Here is a 25557-nt window from a genome sequence, read left to right as displayed (position 1 = left end):
AAGGAATTCCAGGGCTTTGTGCCCACACAGCTGGAGAAATGGCCATCAATGATAGACAGCCAGGACAGGAATTAACGTAATAGCCCCTGATTTCTCCTCTCACAACCCGTTTATAAACAGAAAGGTGTTTTTTGATTTTTGATTTCCCCCTTTAAAAGTGATGGGGTATTTTCCCCAGCCCTCCAGTTTGGAGTGATCCACTCCTCTAATCCACTCCTCCTTTCCCCATAGTAAACTCCAGTCAAGGTGAAATAAGAGGGTGATTTGTTCTACATACACGGAAAAGGGATTTGCAACAGCCTCCTCTTCTGTAATTGTACAAAAAAAAACAAGGTTGGGCCATGATGAAACTAAGAGTTAAGGTTTCGCTTAGAATCATACAGTATAGGAGGAGGCCATTTGGTCCAGCGATCTGCACCGACAATAATCCAACCCCAGACCCTATCCGCACAACCTCACACATTTATCCCACTAATCTCTCTAACCCACACATCCCAGGACACTAAGGGGCAATTTAGCATTGACAATGCACCTAATCTACACATTTTTGGACTGTGGGGACAACTGGAGCAACCAGGGGAAACCCACGCAGACACAGGGAAAACATGCAAACTCCACACTAGATATTGACCCAAGCCAGGAATTGAAGCCAGGCTCCTGGAGCTGTGAAGCAACTGTACTAACCACTGTGCCACTGTGCTGCTACTTGAGTCCAGAGAACAGAATAAGAAGTGTAATTGTGTATTTCTTCAGAGGTTTTTCCTTCAGAGTAATCCACATTCTTTCTTTCTTGTTGCATCCTAGCTTAGTATGGCTCCTGCTCTGCCCAAGACTGCAAGGAACTACAAAAAGTCAAGAATGTAGCCCAATCCATTGTGCAAACCAGCCTCCCAGCCATTGACTCAGTCTACACTCCCTACTGCCTTGGCAAAGCAGCCGACATAATTAAGGACCCCATGCACCCAGGACATTACCTCTTCCACCTTCTCCTGCCAGGAAAACAATACAAAAGTCTGAGGTCACGTATTAACTGACTCAAGAACAGGTTCTTTCCTGTCACTGTCAGACTTTTGAATGGACCTATCTTGCACTAGGTTGATCTTTCTCTCACCTTAGCTTTGACTGTAACACCACATTCTGCACTCTCTTGTTTCCTTTTCTATGAATGGCATGCTTTGTCTGTATAGCACACAAGAAATAATACTTTTCACTGTATGTTAATACATGTGACAATAATAAATCAAATCAAATCAAAGTTAGCAAGCTGAAACTGTTGCAGGGTGATTGGTCTTTTTAGAAGCAATGGAAAAGAAACACAGAGATGACAGTCTTCTAGACACTAATGCAGGAGTTCTGATGTTTGCAGTAGTGCACAGTGTAGATGAAGGCCAGGCACTTTACCTGGACAGAATTATTTTTACTGCTACCTGTTGGGTGGTAAAATGGTAGACTGCTTGGGTTCAGTTCAACGTGACAATATTACAAGTTCTAGCAGCCTGGGGAAGTCATGTGACATAACTCCCACTTCTAGTCCTGGGTGTTAGACATAGGATATACTTTTCCAGGTCTGTAATCTTGAGAGGTTAAATTGAAAGATCAAAAATCCCTTTATCCCTTACTGGAAGACCATCTTTGTGTCAAGAACTCTGCCTTAGAGATGCAAAATGTATTGCTGCAATTCTTTTCAATTTGATTTTCTTCAGTCACAGAGGGCATTAGTGTGTCTTTAAAAATAACGAGGTGTCCGCTGGTTTTTTGAAGGTTAGTAATTCCTCTGGTATGAAGCTTGGCTAGTCAGCCATGTCAGGGTAAAGCCTTTGTACATTTTAAAACTAATAAGTTTAGGAAGCAGCCAGATGTATATAGACATATATTTTTCACCTGTCCTCTAAATGGGACACACTGTCACCACTGGGGGCAAATAAAACAAAATCCATTTTATTCTTTTTTTAGTGATCTTAGGAGAGGGAGAATACTAAGTGCGGAAACATGCAGACATTCTCTTAATCATATTGGCACATTAAACACACAGCAAGGGAAATGGTGCTTCCCTGTTGCATGGGGAAACTTATTTGGTGCTAGAGTTCGGACTTTCCTCTGCTGGGGGTTAGGTATTCCATCCTCCAAAGGGAGTCTGGTGGTTTTACAGGGTGGTCAGCACTCAGTGGGTGAGCGGCAGTTAAGTTGTTCTGAATGAGCTGCAGAGGAGTCATTCTGTGGGTGCCAGACCTTGGGATCATCAGGCTGAACTGCTCTTGTCCAGCTCAGCTCCTGCCTGTCCACTTTGGTCATCTGTGGGCTCAGGTGTTCTAGGGGCTGAGGGTCAGGAGAGCGGAGCATTTAAATTTAAATTCAAGTTCAGGGTCCGGCTCAGGCCACTGGAGGTTCTGGGGCCTGGTGCTTTATGCTTTCGGGTGGCACAACAGCAGGTGTGCAGTTGATCCCTGAACATGTGCCAGCCTTTCTGGACCGGGATGACAGAAGAGGGGTGGGGATGAGGGTGGGGAGGGAGGGTGGAGGGGGTGAAGGGTGGTGGATTGTTATGGATCACTTTAAAGTGGATGGATAACTCTGTTCAGTCCTCTTGCAATTCTATACGGTGGGTGAGCTGGGGATGTAATCTCATTAGGGTTACTCTGCTAGCCCATTGCATGATCCGTTCTGTGTCTTTTGGGACACTACTGCCCCCTGGGGGATGGTGATATGGAATGCTGGTGTTGGACTGGGGTAAACACACCAGGTAAAAGTCCAACAGGTTTATTTGGTAGCAAAAGCCACTAGTTTTCGGAGTTCTGCCCCTTCATCAGGAGCAGTGGGAATTCTATTCACAAACAGGGCATATAAAGGTACAAACTCAATCTACAAAATAATGGTCGGAATACAAATCCTAAAGGTACAGACAATGTGAGTAGAGATAGCATTAAGCACAGGTTAAAAAGATGTGTATAGTCTCCAGACAGGACAGTTAGTGAGATTTTGCAAGCCCAGGCAAGTTGGGGGGGTTACAGATAGTGTGACATGAACCCAAGATCCCGGTTGAGGCCATCCTCATGTGGGCAGACCTTGGCTATCAGTCTCTGCTCAGTGACTGCATTGTCGTGCGTCGTGAAGGCCGCCTTGGAGAACGTTTACCTGAAGATCAGAGGCTAAATGCCTGATGACTGTCGAGCGGTGTTCATTCATCCGTTGCTGTAACGTCCGCTTGGTTTCCCCAATGTATCATGCCTCGGGACATTCTTTCCTGCAGCGTATCAGGTAGACAACGTTGGCTGAGTTGCAAGAGTATGTACCGTGTACCTGTGGATAGTGTTCTCACATGAGATGATGGCATCTGTGTTGATGATCCGGCATGTCTTGCAGAGGTTGCTGTGACAAGGTTGTGTGGTGTCATGGTCAATGTTCTCCTGAAGGCTGGGTAGTTTGCTGTGGGCAATAGTTGGTCTGAGGTTGTGCGGTTGTTTGAAGGCAAGAAGTAAGGGTGTGGGAATGGCCTTGGCGAGATGTTCGTCTTCATCAATGATGTGTTGAAGGCTCCGAAGAAGGTGTTGTAGCTTCTCTGCTCCGGGGAAATACTGGACGAATACTCTGTCCACCATGTCCTGTGTTTGTCTTCTGAGGATGATGGGTTCTTTCACACACTATAGGGTGTCAAGCCTGCTTGGCCTTTCACTATGATTATGGCTGATCATCCAACTCAATAGCCTGATCCTGCATACACCCACATTGGTTTCACTGTAGATTCACAATATTTAATATGTAATGAGCCATAGACAAATTGATTATTTCACACTGTTAGGTATGGCTTGGGAGTAATATTCTTGCTGATCGATATTGTGATTGGACAATGGATCAATGCAGCACCCACACATTTTCAATCTTGTCTGGTTATGCCATGCTTTGGTTCAATATCAAAACTAGGACCTGTGCAACTAGAAGACAATCTTGGTGGCTGCCGAGAATGGGGCAAAACTCTATTTATGAATCTACATAAGTAAACAAACAGGCTTGAGTGACGGGAATGAAAGGCCGAGACGTACAGATTACACCCACATATACTGACACACATACATACAGATTTCTATGTATTTAAATTTTAGTCTTCCCAAAGTATCATGTTCCTCGTCCTGTTTACGTAACATTTTCATACATGTGTACATCTACAAACTTTCAAAATTGCAAACCAGTAAATAATATTAAAGAATTTAAGATAATCTACTCTACTCCAGCATAACTGTAATAAATCAAGGGTGACTCAATGAGGTTTAGGAACACAAAGGCTTTGTTGCTAAAGTAATAACTGATGATATATATAAATAGGGTCCAACAGAATATCTAAATGCACTACTCCTTTCTGGGCACAAAGCCAATTTCACTGGCATAACAGGGCCAGTATGGTTAGGAGAGGTGAAAAACCAGGCCCATTCCTGATTCTTTGCCTCCTGCCCGATCTTACCACCTCACCTCACTGAAAGTCGGGTGGGATGAGATTGTAAGATTGAGCCCTATGTGAAATCTTGCCCAGCATCTTCCCGGCCACTTCCAAGGATGAGGATTAGTCAATGGTGGCAGGATCCAGTTGAGCTTAACAAACGGGGCATTGTCTAACCATCGCCTCTGTTTCTTTATCAATATATTGTGTCTGCTGCACAGTCTGTTTTAACCCTTATATGGTGGACAAAGAATTGTGAGTAGATTTCTTGTTAGTACAACAATATTTATTTAAACATACAATCAATAATCATCCACCCAACCAACAATAAGTTATCTTACAGAAATACTAAAGTTCAAGTCCAATACTAGATCTTGACTTAACTTTTGCATGACTGGCAAATGCCCAGGCAGATATTGGCCTTTCTCTGTGTGCTGGTCTCTGTGGTCCTCTCCATAATCTGGTCCTTTGGTCTGGTCTGACACTCTGGCTCTGGTCTTTCTTCTCGGGTGTGGTGGCTCTCCTCATGTTGGTCATTGCTGGTGATGGTCACCATTGTTGTAGCTTGTTCGTGGGGTCAGAGAGAGGGGGAGACAGAGCTTCTTCTCTCCTGCAGCACCTTTTATCCTTCCTTGGTTTCATGTCCTTTTTGGTGGTCTCCTGATTCTTGTCAATCAAGCTATCCGTAATCGATAAGAGTCCAATCAGGTGCTGCCACACCGATCTCTGGGTGTGTACCGAACGGCCATGCCTGTAGGTGTTGGAGGCATGTAGATCACATACGTCTCTCCCAAATAAGGGGTTAGGGCTCCCCTTTGTCTGGTAAACGAATATGTTTGGCCAGAGAGTGTCTATTGTCTTTGGGATGGCCTCTTTCCTGTGTATTCAGCTGTCTGAGCTGCAGCCTGTCTATTTCTGCTTTTAAAGCTGCAGCCAGCTGTTTCAGTGCTAGTCCATTTATTTCAACATGCACTGTAAATCGTCATTTAGTCACAGTCCGATTTGGCCACAGTCCCTCCTGCTGATCCTGAATGTGAAGTGTATCACAGATTCAGGACCAATATCTGTCAGGAATTCCCCATTCACTCAACAGTCAAGCAAGGTCAAGGTCCAGGTATTGGCATGTACAGTAATAATATGTCCCTACAACATATTTACATTCTAGAAGCTACAGATAGCAAACATTCTGCTGTTAACCATGAATTACAAATAACCACACATTCTAAAACAAAATCATTACAATAAGCCAATTACAAACAACAAAACATTCAAAACAAAACAAGATATGTTCCGATGTTAAGATTTTCAGCTATCACGATATCTGCACTACTGGACATTTATTGTCCATGAGTGCAAAGAGCAATCCAGCAGGTTCTTTGTAAACATTGTGCTAACGAATAAGAGGAGACTGTGATTCGAGGGCAGAGCCCACGTCTTGTCATTGTGCCAAACCACAAATAGCCGGTATATCGCTTGGCGTGTCCTGCGTGCTTAACCTGATGATAAGTCTGATGAGGTAGATCATAGGTTGCATCTTTGTCATCGTCTGTTGTTGCCCTGAGGACATCAATGTAATTTCTGCTATTATGGCATCTAATATTTGATGTATATACATGTATTTAAACTGTCCATGACCCCCCTCCCTCCCCTCACCTTATTTTTTTTCCTGAAGCTGCGTTCTATTTAGATAACCCACTGGCAAAAGATTTGACTCCCAAGTGGCAACGTTCTGTTCAAAGGACCATGCCAGCTGATGAAAGTGTGACAAATGACATTTGATTTTTAAAAATCAGTATACAGTTTTCAAGAAATGAGTTTTAAAACAAAAAACCATCAGTTTGATTTCAAAGAGTCTTACAATAAGTTACAGGAAAAGGCTGCTGTGTAGGGAGATGTCTCATTTTTTAGTAGCAAGGAAAATGACTTAAAGGTAACTGGGTACATTGCTGACAATATTCAACTTGCAGAGTCAATCCCACGACAGATATTCCATGCCAATTTTCCAAGTGAAGACATTTAAATCCATTAAATGCCGCATGGCTTTTTTTAAATGAAATGTTCAATCCTCATAATGAGTTAACCAAGTCAACAACTGGATAACAAGATTAATCATGGTGAAAATGGTTTTCTAGGCAAATCAAATTTCATCAGATACTGCTTTCTGCGATTCCAGGAGCCATTTTAGGAACAAGGTGGGAGGTTGATCCTGAATCTGGCAAAAATGTTTCTCTTGCTTTGATAAGTCATAGTCTCTGTATGAGTGGCTTCCGAAACCACAATCACGACTATTGTGGTATCCACTTTGGCCCTTGTACCCACCTGAATAGCTATCCCAATCTTCCGTATCATACTGGCCTCGGCCACTATAGCCGCCTTTCCTGTCAATATCCCAATGGCCACCTCCTGCTCCTTTTCTACAGCCACTGTTACTGTAGATGTGCTATAGCCACATTGACCATATCCGTAGCCGCCTCCAGACCTTTTCTTGGCGTGACCCACCTGGTCAGTCTCACATTGAGGAATTTTCCATTCGTTGCCTGCAGTGCATCCCTGGCGTCCTTTGGGTTTTCAAAAAGTGATGAAGCTGAAACCGTGGCACGTCATGGTGTCTTTGACTTTAAGCACTTCCACCTCAGAGATCTGCCCGTACTTGGAGAAAACCTCTTTCAGGATTTGCTTGTCTGTGTTGAAGTTCAGGCCGCTGACAAACAACTTTCCTGCTTCAGTCATGATGGCGAGATTGCTGCGCACTTGAGTGTGTGAAGCTCTGGGAGCTGGCCTAACTGGTGGACCCGGTGGTCATGGTGATCTCGGGGACCATAGATGTGGTGGTGCGGTCTCCTACAATCTCGGGCGAAGTGTCCTAGCTGCCCATAATTAAAACATTTCCCTCTACCTCTCCCCAAGGCTGTGTAAGGTGGAGCTGTACCTCTATGGTGTTGGTGATCTCCTCTACCCTTGTTCCTCCATACTGGACCCTGGCTAAACTTCATCGGAGGCATTCCTGCTTCCTTATCTGACCGTGACATTGGTGAGTTCCTGAACTTCCTATTTCCCAACTCAAGCTAACCATCGGAGAACCCATGTTTCATCATGTGTGGTGTCTGCAGGGTCAAAATTAACCCAGGCTTTCTTGCCTTCCTGTCTGATGTGCGATACTATTGTCCTAGCCCATTTGGATGAATCGGACTCATTTAATTTAGCCCGATCTAATTCCCCACATACTCCCATGAACTGGATCCATAAACGACTGGCAAAGGCAGTCGGATGTTCCCCTTTTTCCTGCCTACATTTATTTAACCCATCTACAGGATCCCCTTTTGGGCGGCACGGTAGCACAGTGGTTAGTGCTGCTGCTTCACAGCTCCAGGGTCCTGGGTTCGATTCTCAGCTCGGGTCACTGCCTGTGTGGAGTTTGCACATTCTCCTCGTGTCTGCATGGGTTTCCTCCGGGTACTCTGGTTTCCTCCCACAGTCCAAAGATGTGCAGGTTAGGTTGATTGGCCATGCTAAGAAAGTGCCCCTTAGTGTCCAGGGTAGTGGAGGTTAGAGAGATTAGCGGGTATAATATGTAGGAATGTGGGGGTAGGGCCTGGGTGGGATTGTGTTCAGTGCAGACTCAGTGGGCCGAATGGCCTCTTTCTGTACTGTAGGGTTCTACATGTTCTAACTTTATTGCGGTCAGTATCGCTTCCTTGATCCTGCTTAAGGCTCCTTCCCCGACATTCTGAAGAGCTGGCAGGGCAGAGCGTACAGAATGGCTTAAGCATATGAAATAGCATTAGCTTTACTTCTTCCCTTTCATCTAGCCTGTGTATTATCTTTTGCTGCCTAATCTCCTCAAAGGAACTGAGTGGGTCAGCCGATGGCTCAAAAGTTGGGATTTTATTTGCAATTTCGGCCAATTGTGCCACTGTAAACAGGGTCGTGTATGTAATAGCTGGGCCCTGAGACACTCCTATCCAATATTAAGTCATCACAAAGTGCATCAGTACTGGAGGTGAATCTGTAAGTGTGACTTCCCGTGGGGAAGATTGTGGTTGGCCCCAACCCTCGGTTTGCATAATATAGAGTTAGCATTCCCTTTTAACTCTCCGCAGTCTGCATTCTTTATTTCCTCTTCCTCTTCTGTCCTGAAGGTACACATAAATCCGTTTTGAACTGATAATAGGGATTCCAGCTATGAAATTTCTGGCTGGCATTTGGAGTGGTCAGCGGTTGCTTGTTCTTTACTGGCTTGATGTAGCCCTTTAATTGCCGCCTGCAGATCAGTGCACTTGGCTTCCAATCATGCTACAGTCCGCTTGGCTTCACTTTTGGCTCTCTCATAATGGGTTTGAAAATTGCCCAGATATAATAAATTTGCCTGGTTGTTTCTTTTTAATTCATCTACCTCTCTGTCCTTCCGGTCTTATTTGTTCTATCCTCTCCTGCTGCTGTTCCTTCAATTTCTTAATCTCCTCCTCCTTTTCCTCCTGTTTTCCTTACAAACTGTGTTTAATTCCATTTCTGTTCCTAGCAGCTGTTCTAAGCAGCTCACAATAGTATTTACTTCCTCGCATTTGGCTGCCTGTTTTCCGTGAACTTTCCTAAATTGTCCCAATATTTCTGTCCTAGGGATCCAGGTCCCATCTCAGTATTGGCACAAAATTGTGCTCATAGGGGCCCTTTCTTCCTAATGTATTTCCTGATTTTTGTTCCCATATGGGATACTTCTCTGTCTCTGCACTGTTTCCTGCCATTCTATATTCAATGGCAAGAGGGAGGGAGTTGATCGGACTACTCGGCTGTATTCTGGTCCTAATCCTTCTGAATTCTAATGTTACCCTATCCTCCTTGTTAGTAACAACGCATGCCCAATAAACAATTTCCCAAAAGCAGTTACTTGTCTAATAAGGAATGCATGTCTGTTGGCTCTGAGTTTTAAATAATTGTTCAATATAGATTCTGTGGGATTTGATATTGGAACAACAAAGTTGTCGATGTCCCGTGTGGGGGGACAATTTGTTGTGCCTGCTGCACAATCTGTTTTAACCCTTTTATGGTGGACAAAGAATTGCGAGGAGATTTCTTGTTAGTACAATAATATTTATATAAACACACAATCAATAATCACCCACCCACCCAACAATAAGTTATCTTACAGAAATACTAAAGTTCAGTTCTAATACTGGACCTTGACTTAACTTTGTGTGACTGGCAAATACTCAGCAGATATTAGCCTTTATCTGTGTGCTGGTCTCTGTAGTCCTCTGCGTAGCCTGGTTCTTTGGTCTGGCCTGGCACTCTGGCTCTGTTCTTCCTTCCTTCTTGGGTGTGGTGGCTCTTCTCGTCCTGGTCGTTGTTGATGATTGTCACTGTTGTTGTAATTCATTCATGGGGTGAGAGAGAGCGAGAGCAGCACTTGTGCAGCACCTTTTATCCCTCCTTGGTTTTGTGTCCTTTTTGGTGGTCTCCTGATTCTTGTTAATCAATCGATCAGGACTTGATTACCCTGATCAATAAGAGTCCAATTAAGTGCTGCCACACTGATCTCTGTACCCTATGGCCATACCTGTAGGTGCTGGGGGCACGAAGCTTTATCCCAAATAAGGGGTTAAGGCTTCCCTTTGTCTGGCAAATAAGTATGTTTGACTAGAGATGTTCATTGTCTTTGGGGTAGCCTATTTCCTGGGTATTCAGTTGTCTGAGCTGCAGCCTGTTTATCTTTATCTTTTAAGCTGCACAATTGTCCAATTTTCCAATTATCCCAGCATGCTCTGAAAATTGTCACTTTAGGTGGCCCATTTGGCCACAGATGACCTGCCACCACACATAACTTCTGGCTGGTGCTTTCATTCTGCTATGACCTGGATGTGAGTCATGCAGCTCTTGCAACAATAATTGAGGTGGAGGGGGAGGGTGGTTTGGGTTGTGGGGCAACGTTAAAGATTCACCAAAGAATACTCTGCACAGAGCAACGAATCCTGACCTGTAATACACTCAGCAATGCACTGATACACAATGCAGGGCTGAATGTGTTTGAACAGAAGGCAATGGAGGCAAGGAAAGGAGTTTAATCTCTTGAGAATATGAAAGTCCAATGGTACAGAATTTAACTGAAAAATCTGCCTTATTTTTCTGGTCATAGCTTCTAGGCTCTCCAGGCCATTGTATCTGGAGGGTACCCCAAAGGTGTTGTGGGAATACTCGAGTAGTGAGTGACGGGGAGGTAAAGTGGGGTGACCCCTTGCCCTTCTGCCCACCCATTGCCACCTTCTCCACCACCTTCCCCAACACCCCCCCCACCCCCCACCACCCCCTTGCCCCCACTACCCTCCCTGCCACTCCCAGAGGTCCCAGAAAACAATTGCATTGCAATTTCCTGTGAAGTTCAAATAAACTCCTGGGTAAGTCAGAGTCGGTGCAGGCTCGATGTGTCAAGTGATCTCCTTCTGCACTGTAGGGATTCTATGATTTATGATACTTCTGGGCAATTGCCCTGTACTGTGAACCATCGAAAAATGGGCAAGCGAACAGTTTTGAGCAAACATGATCCTCCTGCTATCAGAAATGTACTGAATGGTGCGTGCTATAGCTGGAACATCATTTCTCTAAAATGCTGAAAAAGCACAGCATGTAAAGTAATTTTATTCTGCAGGGATCCACATCAGCACAGTCTTTTGTATTACATTTCATTTTATTACATGCAAGCTGAGTTTGGTTCTAACCTCACTGGCAGTTTGACCATTTACATAAGCAGTTGATCTTTTTAAACAGCATGTGTTTAGAGAAAGAAATGTATTTCGAGAAGCCTCTTGCAGACTTGGTGAAAACAACAACCTTGCTTTCAAGAAAATGAAAAGGAAGGGTGAGGTAACTGGGAGAGGAAGACTTTAACTTTTCTTCATATCTTGCAGCAGTGACAAAAACATTGTGCAGCAGCTCAGAATGTCTTCAACATGGCTGTGATTAAGATCTCCCGCCCCCCCATTACCACCACACTCAATTCCCTATGTTCAGGAAGGTTTTAATAACATTGTGAATAAAGAGACTGGGAAGGGTAAAACTGGGATGGTCCCAGAGCTCTGACTTTACTTTGGCTGTCCGACATGCAACGTTTGATCAAGGATATATACTATTAGAATGTAATCTGTCTCAATAGATGCTCATTTAGTGCCAACAAGTGAATAAATACAGCTGTCCGTGTCCAAAATCAAAAAGCCCCTCTTAAGATATTCAACGCAGCAACTTTGAAATTGATCCAAATGCAAACAGAACATAAAATCAGGAGAAACCATTCAGGCTCTCAGACTGGCTTCATCAGTCATTTAGATCCTGGCTGATGCATATTGAACTCCATCTATCCACCTTAATTCTATTACAAACTTGACAAACATAACCCACCATCTCAGTAATTTTCAATTAATCTCCAATCTTAACAGTGTTTGCAGCAGAGAGTTCCAGAATTTCATTCCTTTTTGTGTGAGCAAATGCCTCCTGACACCAACTCTGAATCATTTGGCCCAAACTTGGTTCTGGCTCCTTATTCTAAACTCCATCATGACCAGAATAACATTTGTGCCACACAAGTGCCAGGCAATGATTATCCCAAACTAGAGAGAATCTAACCATCTCCACTTGACATTCAATATCATTATAGTTACTGGACCCCCCACTATCGACATCCTCGGGATTACCATTGACCAGAAACTGAACTGGACTAGAAATATCGGCCACGATTCTCCCATCCCAACCCGCAATTTTTCTGGCAGGCTGGCTTGGGATATGCACGTTGCCGGGCTTATTCCAGGATTTGTGCATGCATTTCCCAGAACCAGAGACCAGACGCAGGCCAGACCATGCTGAATTTGGTGGGAAGGCAGCTAAGAAATTTGAATCTTTTTTTAATATGTTTTAAATGTACTTTGAATGTAATTATTGGGAACTTACTGGTCCAAATCGAATCTCCCATCCCACCAGGAGTATTTCATTCCGACACAGTTTAGAGTAGCTACCCACGTTCGGGGAACTAGCAGGAGACGCCGCCGGAATGAAGAGGGGACAATCAGGGCACCCCCCCAAGGGTGCTGGGTTGCAAGGGGGTGGTGCCACCTGGGAATGGCCTGCCATTGCCAGCCTGTGCCTCCTGGCACTGCCCAGGGGGCACTTTGGTGCTGTCCATTGGACATCGGGCAGTGTCAAGGGGCGGGGCCTACTGTGGCTGGGGGATGGAGTGATTGATGGGGGTGGGGGTCTTGCTGCCACTCTGCATTGGGATTGGTCTGGGATGGAGCATGATTGAGGCAGGCTGGTGGGGGTGGGGGGGGTGGTGGTTGGTCTGCTGCGGGGGGTGAGGTCTGCTGGGGCGAGGAGGGTAGGGGATTGCCACTGCTGGGAAGGAGGGTGGGCTGGACATCAGGGTGCTCTGGGGTGGGGGAGGGTCATGACTGGCCCAGGAATTGTTGTGAGGGCCGCAATCAGGCCATGGGTGGCGGGGGAGCTAGAGAGGCAGCACTGCAGGGGTCCCTCATTGGCCAGCGATCCAGTTGGCCAGCAAATGGGGAGAATGTCAGATCGTGACCACTGCGTGTGCGCAGAGTTCCAAGACTGTCAGAATCTGCACGAATAACCCCTGTGCTTTTAATGAGATTCACAATTGGGAGCTCTGCAGTGCACAGAGTGGGGAGATTCAAGTCAGAAGTTGAACTGACAAAACCGTTGGGATCTAGAGCAGTTTCCCCGCCAATTTGGTGCTTTTGGGAGAATTATAGCCGTAAATACTATGGCTACAAGTGCAAGTCAGAGGGTAGGAATCCTCTGGTGAATAACTCATCCCCTGACTGCCAAATGTCTGTCCACCGTCTACAAGGCACAAGTCAGTGGTGTGATAGAATACTCTCCACTTGCCTGAATGAGTGCAGCTCCCACTACACTGAATAAGCTTGACACCATCTGGGACAAAGCAGCCTGCTTAATTGAACAATGTCCACAGATGTTCACTCCCCAACTACCAATGAATAGTGGCAGCAGTGTGTACCATTTACAAGATGCACTGATGGGATTCACCAAAGCTTCTTAGCCAGATCCATGACAACTATCATCAGAAGGGCAAAGGAAGTAGACACATGGAAACACCACCAACTGGAAGTCCCCCTTCAAGTCATCTCACCATCCTGATTGGAAATATATCACCATTTCTTTACTGTTGCAGGGTCAAGATCCTAGAATTCCCTCCCTAACAGCACTGTGGGTGTGCCTACACCACATGGACAGCAGCTGTTCAAGAAGGCAGCATTCGATGACCTTCTTAAGGGCAATTAGAGATGGGCAAAATGTTGGCCAAGCCAGTGATGCCCACATGCCATAAATGAATTTTTAAAAATTAAGCTCCACAAATGGCTCATGGTTGTCACTTTGTGGCTGCTACGTTAATTGTACGTACTTTAAAGTTTATTTATTTTGTCACAAGTTGGCTAACATTAATACTGCAATGAGGTTACTATGAAAATCCCCTCATCGCCACACTTCAGTGCCTATTCGGGTACGGTGAGGGAGAATTTATCATGACCAATGCATCTAACCAGCATGTCTTTTGGACTGTGGGAGGAAACCAGAACATCCAGAGGAAACTCACGTAGTCACAGGGAGAATATGTTGACTCCACACAGACAGTGACACAAACCAGCAATCAAACCAGGTCCCTGGCGCTGTGAGGCAGAAGTGCTAACCACTGTGCCACCATGTCGTCCAGTAAGAGGTGGAGATTGTATTTTAATGGATTCGAAGCAACAAATTATGTACATTTTCAGTTGCCTCTTTATCTTTGTACTCTGGGCTCCATTTTATAGAATTTATGATTTAATATGCTTCTTTATTCCAACTTTATTCACTGTTCATCCCATTTCAAGGATTGCCACAACTGATTCTCTAAGCCTCTTATTTCTCTAGTTCCGCATTCTTGTGCTAAATACTCAAAGCAACAAATGTGAAAAAGTGAAAGGGAGACATCGTGAAGGAATGTTTGTCTGGAGCTCTGCAAAAACATTCTGATGAGACAGGGAGGTTATGGTAGGTTTCAGGAACCGTAGTGCACAAAAGTTGTAATGAATCTAGTCAAAAAAGAAAAGAAAAGTGTACAAAAGGTTCAGGGAGCTAAGTAATGTTAGGGATCCAGAGGAGTATATGGCTTGTAGGAAGAAACTTAAGAAGGAAATTAGGAGAGCCAGAAGGGGTCATGAGAAGGCCTTGGCAGGTAAGATTAAGGGGAACCCTAAGGCATTCTACAAGTATGTGAAGAGTAAAAGGATGAGATGCGAAGGAATAGGAGCTATAAAATGTGACAGTGGGAATGTTTGTATAGAACCGGTAGAAGTAGCAGAGGTACTCAATGAATACTTTACTTCAGTATTCACAGTGGAAAAGGATCTTGGTGGCTGTGGCGCTTGCGGCGGACAGGAAGGCTTGAGTTTGTGGACATTAAGAAAGAGGATGTGTTGGAACTTTTGAATAGCATCAGGATAGATAAATCACCAGGATTGGATGGGATGTACCCCAGGTTACTGTGGGAGGCGAGAGAAGAGATTGCAGAGCCTCTGGCGATGATCTTTGCGTCATCGATGGAGATGGGAGAGGTTCCGGAGGATTGGAGGATTGCGGATGTCATTCCTATATTCAAGAAAGGGAATAGAGATAGCCCAGGAAATTATCGACCGGTGAGTCTAACCTGAGTGGTTGGTAAGCTGATGGAAAAGATCCTGAGAGACAGGATTTATGAACATTTAGAGAAGTTTAGCATGATGAAAAGTAGTCAGCACGGCTTTGTTAAATGCAAATCATGTCTTACGAGCCTGGTGGAATTTTTTGAAAATGTGACTAAACACATTGTTGAAGGAAGAGCGGTGGATGTGGTTTATATGGACTTCAGCAAGGCATTCAATAAGGCCCCCCCATGCAAGGCTTACTGAAAAAGTGAGGAGGCATGGGATCCAAGGGGACGTTGCTTTTTGGATCCAGAACTGGCTTGTCTGCAAAACACAGTAAGAAGTCTCATAACACCAGGTTTAAGTCCAACCAATTTATTTGATAGTAATCCCACAAGCTTTCAGAAATGTTGTTCTCGCAGAAGGCAGAGAGTAGCTGTAGCTGGGTCTTTTTCTGCATGAAGGTCGGTCACCAGTGGAGTACCCCAGGGATCTGTTTTAGGACCCTTGCTGTTTGTGATTTTTATAAATGACCTGGATGATGAAGTGGAGGGATGCATTGGTAAGTTTGCTGATGACACAAAGTCAGAAGTGTTGTGGATAGTTTGGAGGGATGTCAGAAGTTGCTGCATGACAGAGATAGGATGTAAGACTGGGCGGAGAAGTGGCAGATGGACTTCAACCTGGATAAATGTATGGTGGTTCATTTTGGCAGATCAAATGGGATGAAGGAATATAATATTAAGGGTAAGACTCTCAGCAGTGTGGAAGATCAGAAGGATCTTGGGGCTTGGGTTTGTAGGACTCTCAAATCGGCTTCGCAGGCAGAGAATGTGGTTAAGAAGGTGTATGGTGTACGTTTGGGTCTTTTAAGAGATTTCTGGATGAGTACATGGGACTTAATAGGATTGGGGGTTATAGGTAAGCCTAGTAGGTAGAGATAAGATCCGCGCAACTTGTGGACTGAAGGGCCTGTTTGTGCTGTAGTTTTTCTATGATTCTATGAGACAGAGGGAGATGTCAGGAACAAAGAGAAAAAAAGAGAAAGCAGACACACTCTGTGATTAAAGGTTTATTTCATGTTTATGAAGATGAAATAAATATTCTTTAGATTTTATGGGCTTTACAATGCTAGTTATGAGGCATCTGTTCTCATTACCACATGTGGCACATTTATTTTCAATTGTGTGCTGGGGAAGAATCCAAATCAGATATAGATCATATTGTTTTTGAAAAATATAGTGCACTCAAAATGGATAGAGACCAAAACAACAAATCTATCTTGACTTAGGTTTCAACAGGAAAAACACTGAGGGATCAGGGAAGGCCAGATTGGAATTAAACTGTTTCAGGCTAATTCTTTGACTTTTGGGACCAATTTATATTTTGCAGCATACTTTGATTTCAACACTCAAACAAAACATATGGTGGATGTCTGAATCGGTTGGGCAGAGCGATAGAGCTGGAAGCAAACCAACTGTCATAAATCCAGAGGAGCAAAACTTATATTTCTGGGGATCTACAGGTTACGGAGTATCTGTCACTAATTCACAGAGAGTGTTTCAATTTCAAAGAACAAAGAACAACACAGCACGGGAAACAGGCCCTTCAGCCCAACGAGCCCGCGCCACCATCTTAACAATGTGTTTTTCCTCCTCCACCCTTAACCCATGTCTATGTTTATGGTACCCCCATCGGAAACCAAATTAAGGAGAGTTAACTTTGGAGACAGGTGTGTGCAGGTTTACCGGAACAATTTCAGTGCTGAAAGTGTTAAATTTTGAATGTAGTTTGCATAAATTAAGCCTCTACATTCTCTAGTAGCATGGTGGCACAGTGGTGGAATAGTGACACACTGGTTAACACTGCTGCCTCACAGTGCCTGGGATCTGAATTGAATTTTAGCCTTGGGTAACTGTCTGTGTGGAGTTTGTATGTTCTTCCTGTGTCTGCATGAGTTTCCTCTGGGTGCTCTGGTTTCTTCCCATGTTACAAAGATGCACAGATTAGATGGATTAACCAAGGTAAATGCATAGGGTTAGACCTGGGTAAGATATACTTTTGGAGACTCAGTACAGACTCAAAGGGCTAAATGAGCTCCTTCTACACTGTAGAGGTTCTATGATTCTAAGTATAGAAAATTAGGATAGTATCTAATTGAATGGTGACTCAGGCACAAGGGATTGAATGGTCTCTCCCTGGTGCCATGTTCACGTCTAATTTGATTTGATTCATTAAGGGCGGCACGGTGGTTGGCGCTGCTTCTTCGCGGCTCCGGGGGCCTGGGTTCGATTCCTGGCTCGGGTCGCCGCTTGTGTGGGGTTTGCGCGTTCTCCTTGTGTCTGCGTGGGTTTCCTCCGGGTGCTCTGGTTTCCTCCCGCGGTCCGGGGGTGTGCGGGTTGGGTTGATTGGCCATGCTTAGATTGCCCCTTAGTGTACTGAGACGCATGGGTTAGAGGGATTAGCGGGTGAAGTCTGTGGGGGTGTGGGGGTGGGGCCTGGGTGGGATTGTGTTCGGTGCAGACTCGATGGGCCTCCTTCTGGACTGTAGGGTTTCTATGATTGTTGCCACATGTGTTGGTGTACAGTGAAGGGTATTGTTTCTTGCATGCCGATGGAGCGTACCGTTCGTGGTGGGGGGGGGGGAGGCAGGGGAGTGCGGGGTGTGGTGTTGCAGTCGTGGCTGGGCTGTAGAGAAAGATCAAAGTAATGCGAGTTTGATGGCAGCAGGGAAGAAACTGATCTTTGGTATCTCTCTATTCCCTAAAAAGTTTAGAGAGGGCAAGACGACAGCTCAGTGACTATCGCTGATTGCTGTGCAGACACATGGATTCGGGCCAGTGTCTGTGGGAGTTTGTACATTCTCCCCGTGCTTGCGTGGGTTTTCTCCGGGTGCTCCGGTTTCCTCCCACACCCCAAAGATGTGCTATTAGGCTGATTGGAGGTAATAAATTGTTCCTAAATTAGTTTTCCCTCAATGTGGAATGCCATAAGCATAGATAAGGGTCATGGGTGGAGGGGGGGGACTGGTAATGTTAAAATGGCAGCGCGGGCTCGTTCGGCCGAAGGGCCTGTTTCCCGGGCTGTTTTTGTTCTTTGTTCTTTGTTCTTAAAATGCATATGATGTCATTGCATTGTATTGCAGCAAGCAGAAAAGGAATGAGATATCAATGAAATATTGGCAAATAGGTTGGTTTTAATCCAAAGTAGTTGAAAATATGGATGTAATATTTATTCTAAATGCCAACCATTGCTCATGGATAACACTCACACCTCTGAGTCAGAACATTATTTTTTTCAAACTCCTGGAATTTGAGTGCATAATCTCCGATAACTCTTTAGGACAGTAGTGAGAGAGTGCTATATTTTCAGAGGTGCCATCTCTCAAATGAGGCCCTACTCCTGCTTTCTCAAGTGAGTGTAAAATATTCCATGGCAGTAATTGAAAAGAAGAAAAGAGGGCGTTTGATAAGGTGCCTCGCAAAAGGTTGCTGCAGAAGGTTAGGATGCACGGAATTGGGGGTAAGGTGTTAGCGTGGATAGAGGATTGGTTGTCTAATAGGAAGCAGAGAGTTGGTATCAATGGGTGCTATTCTGGTTGGCGGTTGGTGACTAGTGGAGTGCCGCAGGGATCAGTGCTGGGGCCTCAATTGTTTACCATTTATATAGATGATCTGGAGGAGGGGGCTGAGTGTAGGGTGACGAAATTTGCTGATGACACGAAGATGAGTGAAAAAACAAATTCTGTGGAGGGTGTAGAAAGTCTGCAGAGAGACCTGGATAGGCTGAACGAGTGGGCGAGGACCTGGCAGATAGGGTATAGTGTTAGCAAGTGTGAGGTTATCCACTTTGGTAGAAATAATAGTAGGAGGGATTATTATTTAAAAGGCGAAAAGCTGCAGCATGCTACGGTACAGAGGGACCTGGGGGTCCTTGTGCACGAATCACAAAAACCCAGTCTGCAGGTGCAGCAGGTGATCAAGAAGGCGAATGGTATGTTGGCCGTTATAGCGAGGGGGATAGAATATAAAAGCAGGGAGGTCTTGCTGCAACCGTACAGGGCACTGGTGAGGCCGCAGCTGGAGTACTGTGTGCAGTTTTGGTCGCCGCACTTGCGGAACAATACATTGGCCTTGGAGGGAGTGCAGAGGAGGTTCATTAGGCTGATACCGGAGATGAGGGGCTGGCCTATGAAGAGAGACTAAATAGACTGGGTCTGTACTCATTGGAGTTTAGAAGGATGAGGGGAGATTTTATAGAGATGTATAAGATAATGAAGGGAATAGATAGGGTAGAAGTAGAGAGATTCTTCCCGCTTAGAAAGGATAGCAGGACGAGAGGACACAGCCTCAAGATAAGGGGGGGGATGCAGTTTAGATCAGAGTTGAGGAGGAATTTCTTCACTCAAAGGGTGGTGAATCTCTGGAATTTTCTGCCCATTGAAGTGGTGGAGGCTACCTCGCTGAATATATTTAAGTCATGGGTAGATAGGTTTCTGATGGACAAGGGAATTAAGGGTTATGGGGAGAAGGCGGGAAAGTGGATCTGATCTACTTCAGATCAGCCATGATCTTATTGAATGTTGGGGCAGGCTCAAGGGGCTAGATGGCCTACTCCTGCTCCTATTTCTTGTGTTCTTATGTTCTTATGAATCTGCAACCCTAAAGGATAGATAAATGATTGATATCTAATTGCTATTTGCGGATAAATGCAAATTACTGTGGACGCTGGAATCTGAAACAGCTCTGATGAAGGGTCATCCAGACTTGAAATGTTAGCTCCATTCCCTCTCCATAGATACTGGTAGACCTGCTGAGATTTTCCAGTATTTTCTGTTTTTGTCGTGAGTTGTAGGACCTTGCCTTAAGCAAATTGGCTGTTAACTTTCCTATACTACATTAGGAAAAGACTTTCTAAGTTTGTGTTGAGAAGAATTTTCTTGATCAGTATGTTACTGGCCCAACAAGGGTTATATGTCAATATGTTTCTGGCTCAATTTCTGGTTCTGGCATATTATGTGGATCAACTGGAGTGGGTCAAAAATCAATAGAGGAACATTTATGCAACAATGATCAGAGGATAACAGGTTTAAATTAGCCATGGAAAAGAACAAAAAGCAGTCTAATCAACAAATCATGGAGCTGTTATCGTGCAGAAGGAAGCCATTCAGCCCATCGTGTCTACACTAGCTCTCCAAACAAGCACCATGACATAGCGCCATTTCCTTGCTTTTAGCCTGATCCACGCACATTGTTTCCATTCAAGTAATCACTTAACTCTGTCCTGAATGCCTCAATTGAATCTGTTGCCACCACACAGTTTATATAGATTTTAGCAAAACTTCTGACTAGGTCTCCCACATGGAAGATTGATTGAAAAGGTTAAAACACATGAATTCAGGGAACTTTAGCAAGATGAATCAGAAACTGACTTAGTAATAGGACACAAAGGCTACCGGTGGAATACTGTTCGAGTGACAGGAGACCAGTGTCCAGTGGTGTACCACAAGGTTCAGTACTGGGACCTTTAACAAAGAACAAAGGAAATTACAGCACAGGAAGAGGCCCTTCGGCCCTCCAAACCTACACTGACCATGCTGCCCGACCTGAATAAAACCCCTACCCTGCCAGAGAACATTTTCCTCTATTCCCAACTTATTCATGTACTTGTCAAGATGCCCCTTAAAAGTCACTACCGTATCCGCTTCCACTACCTCCCCCAGCAATGAGTTCCAGCACCCACTACTCTCTCTGTAAAAAATCTGCCTCGTACATCTCCTTTAAACCTTGCCTCTCACACCTTAAACCTATGCCCCCCCGGGAAAAAGCTTCTGACGATCCAATTGACTCTTCTAACCTGGGAAAAGCTTCTGACTATCCTGACTATTTATTAGAATCATAGAAACTCTACAGTGCAGAAAGAGGCCATTTGGCCTATCGTGTCGCACTGACCACAATCCCACCAAGGCCCTACCCTCATATCCCTACATATTTACCTGCTAATCCCCTCTAACCTACTCACCTCAGGACTCTAAGGGGCAATTTTTAGCGTGGCTAATCAACCTAACCTGCACATTTTTGGACTGTGGGAGGAAACCAGAGTACCTGGAGGAAACCCAGACAGACACGAGGAGAATGTGCAAACTCCACACAGACAGTGACCCAAGCCGGAAATCTAGACCAGGTCCCTGGAGCTGTGAAGTAGAGGTGCTAACCTCTGTGCTACCCAGCCGCCCTATTGTTCGTTATATTCATAAATTTTATAGATGAAAATATGGGGGATTGTTAAGCAAGTTGCAGCCAACATCAAGATTGGTAGGGTGTTAATAGTAAAGAAGATAGTTGTAGGTTACAGGAACATATAAATGGATTGGTCAGATGGTATTTAATCCTGATAAGAGCAAAATAATGCACTTTAGAAGAAGAAACAAGATGAGAGAGTAATTAATGAATGGCAGGACTCCGAATCGCTCAGAGAAACAGAGGAATCTTAGGGGTAATTATTCACAGATCTCTGAAGCCAGTAGAGCAAATGAATAAGATAGTTAAGAAAGTGTATGGGACACTTGCTTTCATGATGTGGAGATGCCGGTGTTGGACTGGGGTAAACACAGTAAAAAGTCTCACAACACCAGGTTAAAGTCCAACAGGTTTATTTGATAGCAAAAGCCACTAGCTTTCGGAGCACTGCTTCTTTGTCAGGAAACTGGGAGTTCTGTTCACAAACAGGGCGTATAAAGACACGAACTCAATTTACAAAATAATGGTTGGAATTCGAGTAATCAAATCTTAAAGGTACATACTGACAATGTGAGTGGAGAGAGGGTTAAGCATAGGTTAAAGAGATGTGTATTGTCTCCAGCCGGGGACAGTTAGTGAGACTTTGCAAGCCCAGGCAAATCATGGGGGTTACAGATAGTGTGACATTAACCCAAGATCCTGGTTGAGACCATCCTTATGCATGTGGAATCTGGCTATCAGTCTCTGCTCAGCGACTCTGCGTTGTCGTGTGTTGTGAAGGCCGCCTTGGAGAACGCTTACCCGAAGATCAGAGGCTGAATGCCCGTGACCACTGAAGTGTTCCCCCACAGGAAGAGAACAGTCTTGCCTGGTGTTTACACACCCCACTTCTCGCCTTCAAACAACCGCACAACTCAAACAGACCATAGTCTGCAGCAAACAGTGACCACAACATCACACAACCTGCCACAGCAACCTCTGCAAGACATGCCAGATCATCGACACAGATGCCATCATCTCATGTGAGAACACTATCCACCAGTACACGGTACCTATTCTTGCAACTTGGCCAATGTTGTCCATCTGATACACTTCAGGAAAGGATGTTCGGAGGTATGGTACACTGGGGAGACCACGCAGAAGCTATGACAATGGATGAATGAACACTGCTCGACAATCACCAGGCAAGAGTGTTCTATTCCTGTTGAGGAACACTTCAACAGTCACGGGCATTCGGCCTCTGATCTCCGAGTAAGCATTCTTCAAAGTGGCCTTCATGACACACGACAACACAGAGTCGCTGAGCAGAGACTGATAGCCAAGTTCCGCACACATGAGAATGGCCTCAACCAGGATCTTGGGTTAATGTCATACTACCTGTAACCCCTATGACTTGCCTCGGCTTGCAAAGTCTCACTAATGATCTGGCTGGAGGCAATACACATTTCTTTAACCTGTGCTTAACCCTCTCTTCACTCACATTGTCTGTACCTTTAAGACTTGATTACCTGTAAAGACTCACATTCCAACCATTATTTTGTAAATTGAATTTGTGTCTTTATATGCCCTGTTTTTGAACAGAACTCCCACTTACTTGAGGAAGGAGCAGCATTCTGACAGCTAGTGGCTTGTGCTACCAGATAAACCTGTTGGATTTTAACCTGGTGTTGTCATACTTGCTTTCATCATTCGTGATATAGAGTATAAGAGCAAGGAGGGAATATTGGAGTTAGACACAGCATTGGTTAAGCCGCAGCTGGAGTTTTGTATGCAGTTCTGGTCACCTCACTAAAGGAAGGATGTGATTGCACTAGTGGGGATACAGAGGAGTTCACCAGGATGTTGCCTGGGGTGGAGCATTTGAGCCAAAGTGAGAGATTAGATTGCTTGGGTTGTTTTCTTTAGAGTAGAGAAGGCTGAAGGGAGACACGATTGAGGTGTATAAGATTATGGAGGGTATGGATTGGTTGAGTAGAGAACAGCTGTTTCTGTTGGTTGAGGAGTCAATCACAAGGGGGGATAGTTTTAGGGTAAGGGGGCAGGAGATTCGGAGAAAAATCATTTTTAGTCAGAGGGTGATGAGAATCTGGAATGCCTGCCTGGGAAGGTAGTGGAGCCAGAAACCTTACAACCTTTAAAAAAATTTGGTGAAAATATCATAACATTCAAAGATATGGGACAAATGCCGGAAAATGGGATTAGCCCGCTTGTATTGGTAGTTATTTTTGGTGCAGACTCAATGGGCCAAAGGGTCTTTTCTGAACTATTGCACTTTCTATGACACTTCCTATGACAGAGGGTGGTGGTTGATGGTAAATATTCGTCATGGAGTTCGGTTTCGAGTGGTGTGCCTCAGGGATCTGTTTTGGGGCCACTGCTGTTTGTAATTTTTATTAATGATCTGGATGAGGGTATAGTTGGGTGGATTAGTAAGTTTGCTGATGACACCAAAGTCGGAGGTGTGGTAGATTGTGAGGAAGGGTGTCATAGTTTGCAGGGTGACTTAGAAAGGTTGAAGAGCTGGGCCGAGAGGTGGCGGATGGAGTTTAATGTGGAGAAGTGTGAGGTAATTCATTTCGGTAGGAATAACAGATGTGTTGAGTATAGGGCTAACGGGAAGACTTTGAATAGTGTGGAGGAGCAGAGGGATCTAGGTGTATGTGTACATAGATCCCTGAAAGTTGGGAATCAAGTAGATAAGGTTGTTAAGAAGGCATACGGTGTCTTGGCGTTTATTGGTAGGGGGATTGAATTTAGGAGTCGCAGCGTCATGATGCAACTGTACACAACTCTGGTGCGGCCGCACTTGGAGTATTATGTGCAGTTCTGGTCCCCACATTACAGGAAGGATGTAGAGGCTTTGGAGAGGGTGCAGAGGAGGTTTACCAGGATGTTGCCTGGTATGGAGGGGAGATCCTATGAGGAGAGACTGAGAGATTTGGGGTTGTTTTCGCTGGAAAGAAGGCGGCTAAGAGGGGACCTTATTGAAACATATAAGATGATTAGAGGTTTAGACAGGGTAGATAGTGATAGCCTTTTTCCTAGGATGGAGAAAGCTAGCACGAGGGGGCACGACTTTAAATTAAGTGGGGGTAGTTATAGGACTGATGTCAGGGGTAGGTTCTTTACCCAGAGGGTGGTGAGGGACTGGAATGCCCTGCCAGCTGCAGTTGTAAATGCGCCTAGTTTGGGGGCGTTTAAGAGATCTGTGGATAGGTTTATGGACGAAATGGGATTGGTTTAGATTAGTGGGTTAGTGTTGTTTTTTTTTTAAAAGCTGGTCGGCGCAACATCGTGGGCCGAAGGGCCTGTTCTGCGCTGTAATGTTCTATGTTCTATGTTCTATGTTCCAGGCAGCTCATTCCAGACCTGAAACACTTGTTGTGTGAAAACATTTTTTCTCACATATTTGCTTTATTTGCAAATCACTTTAAATCTGTGCCCTTTTGTCCTTGATCCTTTTACAGGCAGGAACAGTTTCTCCCAATCTACTCTGTCCAGTACTTTATTGATTTTGAACATCTCTGTCAAATCTTCTCTCAGCCTTCTTCTCTTCGAGGAGAATAGTCGCAACCTTTCCAACCTATCTGCATAACTGAAGTACCCCATCCCTGGAACAATTCTTACAAAACTCTTCTTCACTCTCTCTAATGCATTCCCGCAGTGTGATGTCCAAAACTGTACACAGTATTCCAGCTGAAGTCTAACTAGTGTCGTGCATAAGTTCAGCATAACTTCTGTTGTGCTTGCCGCACAGTCTGTTTTAACCCTTATACGGTGGACAAAGAATTGCAAGTAGACTTCTGTTAGTACAACAATATTATTTAAATACACAATCAATAATAACCCACCCAACCAACAATAAGTTATCTTAAACAGTAAAGTTCATATCCAATACTAGATCTTGACTTAACTGTGTGTGACTGGCAAGTACCCAGGTGGATATTGGCCTTTATCTGTGCATTGGTCTCTGTAGTCTTCTGCATAGTCAGATCCTTTGGTCTGGCCTGACACTCTGGTTCTGGTCTTCCTTCTCAGGTGTGGTGGCTCCCCTCATGCTGGTCACAGTTGTTGTAGCTCGTTTGTGGGTCAGAGAGAGAAAGACAGAGATTCTTGGTTGTGCAAGCATTCTTTATACCCTGTTGGTTTTCGTACCCCTTTTGGCCATTGCCAACCAATTGATCACCCTAATCGATAGAGTCCAACT

This window comes from Carcharhinus amblyrhynchos, chromosome 3 (genome assembly GCF_965287045.1).
Source record: "Carcharhinus amblyrhynchos chromosome 3, sCarAmb.v2.hapA, whole genome shotgun sequence".
Lineage (NCBI taxonomy): Eukaryota > Metazoa > Chordata > Chondrichthyes > Carcharhiniformes > Carcharhinidae > Carcharhinus > Carcharhinus amblyrhynchos.
Note: the sequence above shows the minus strand (reverse complement) of the source record.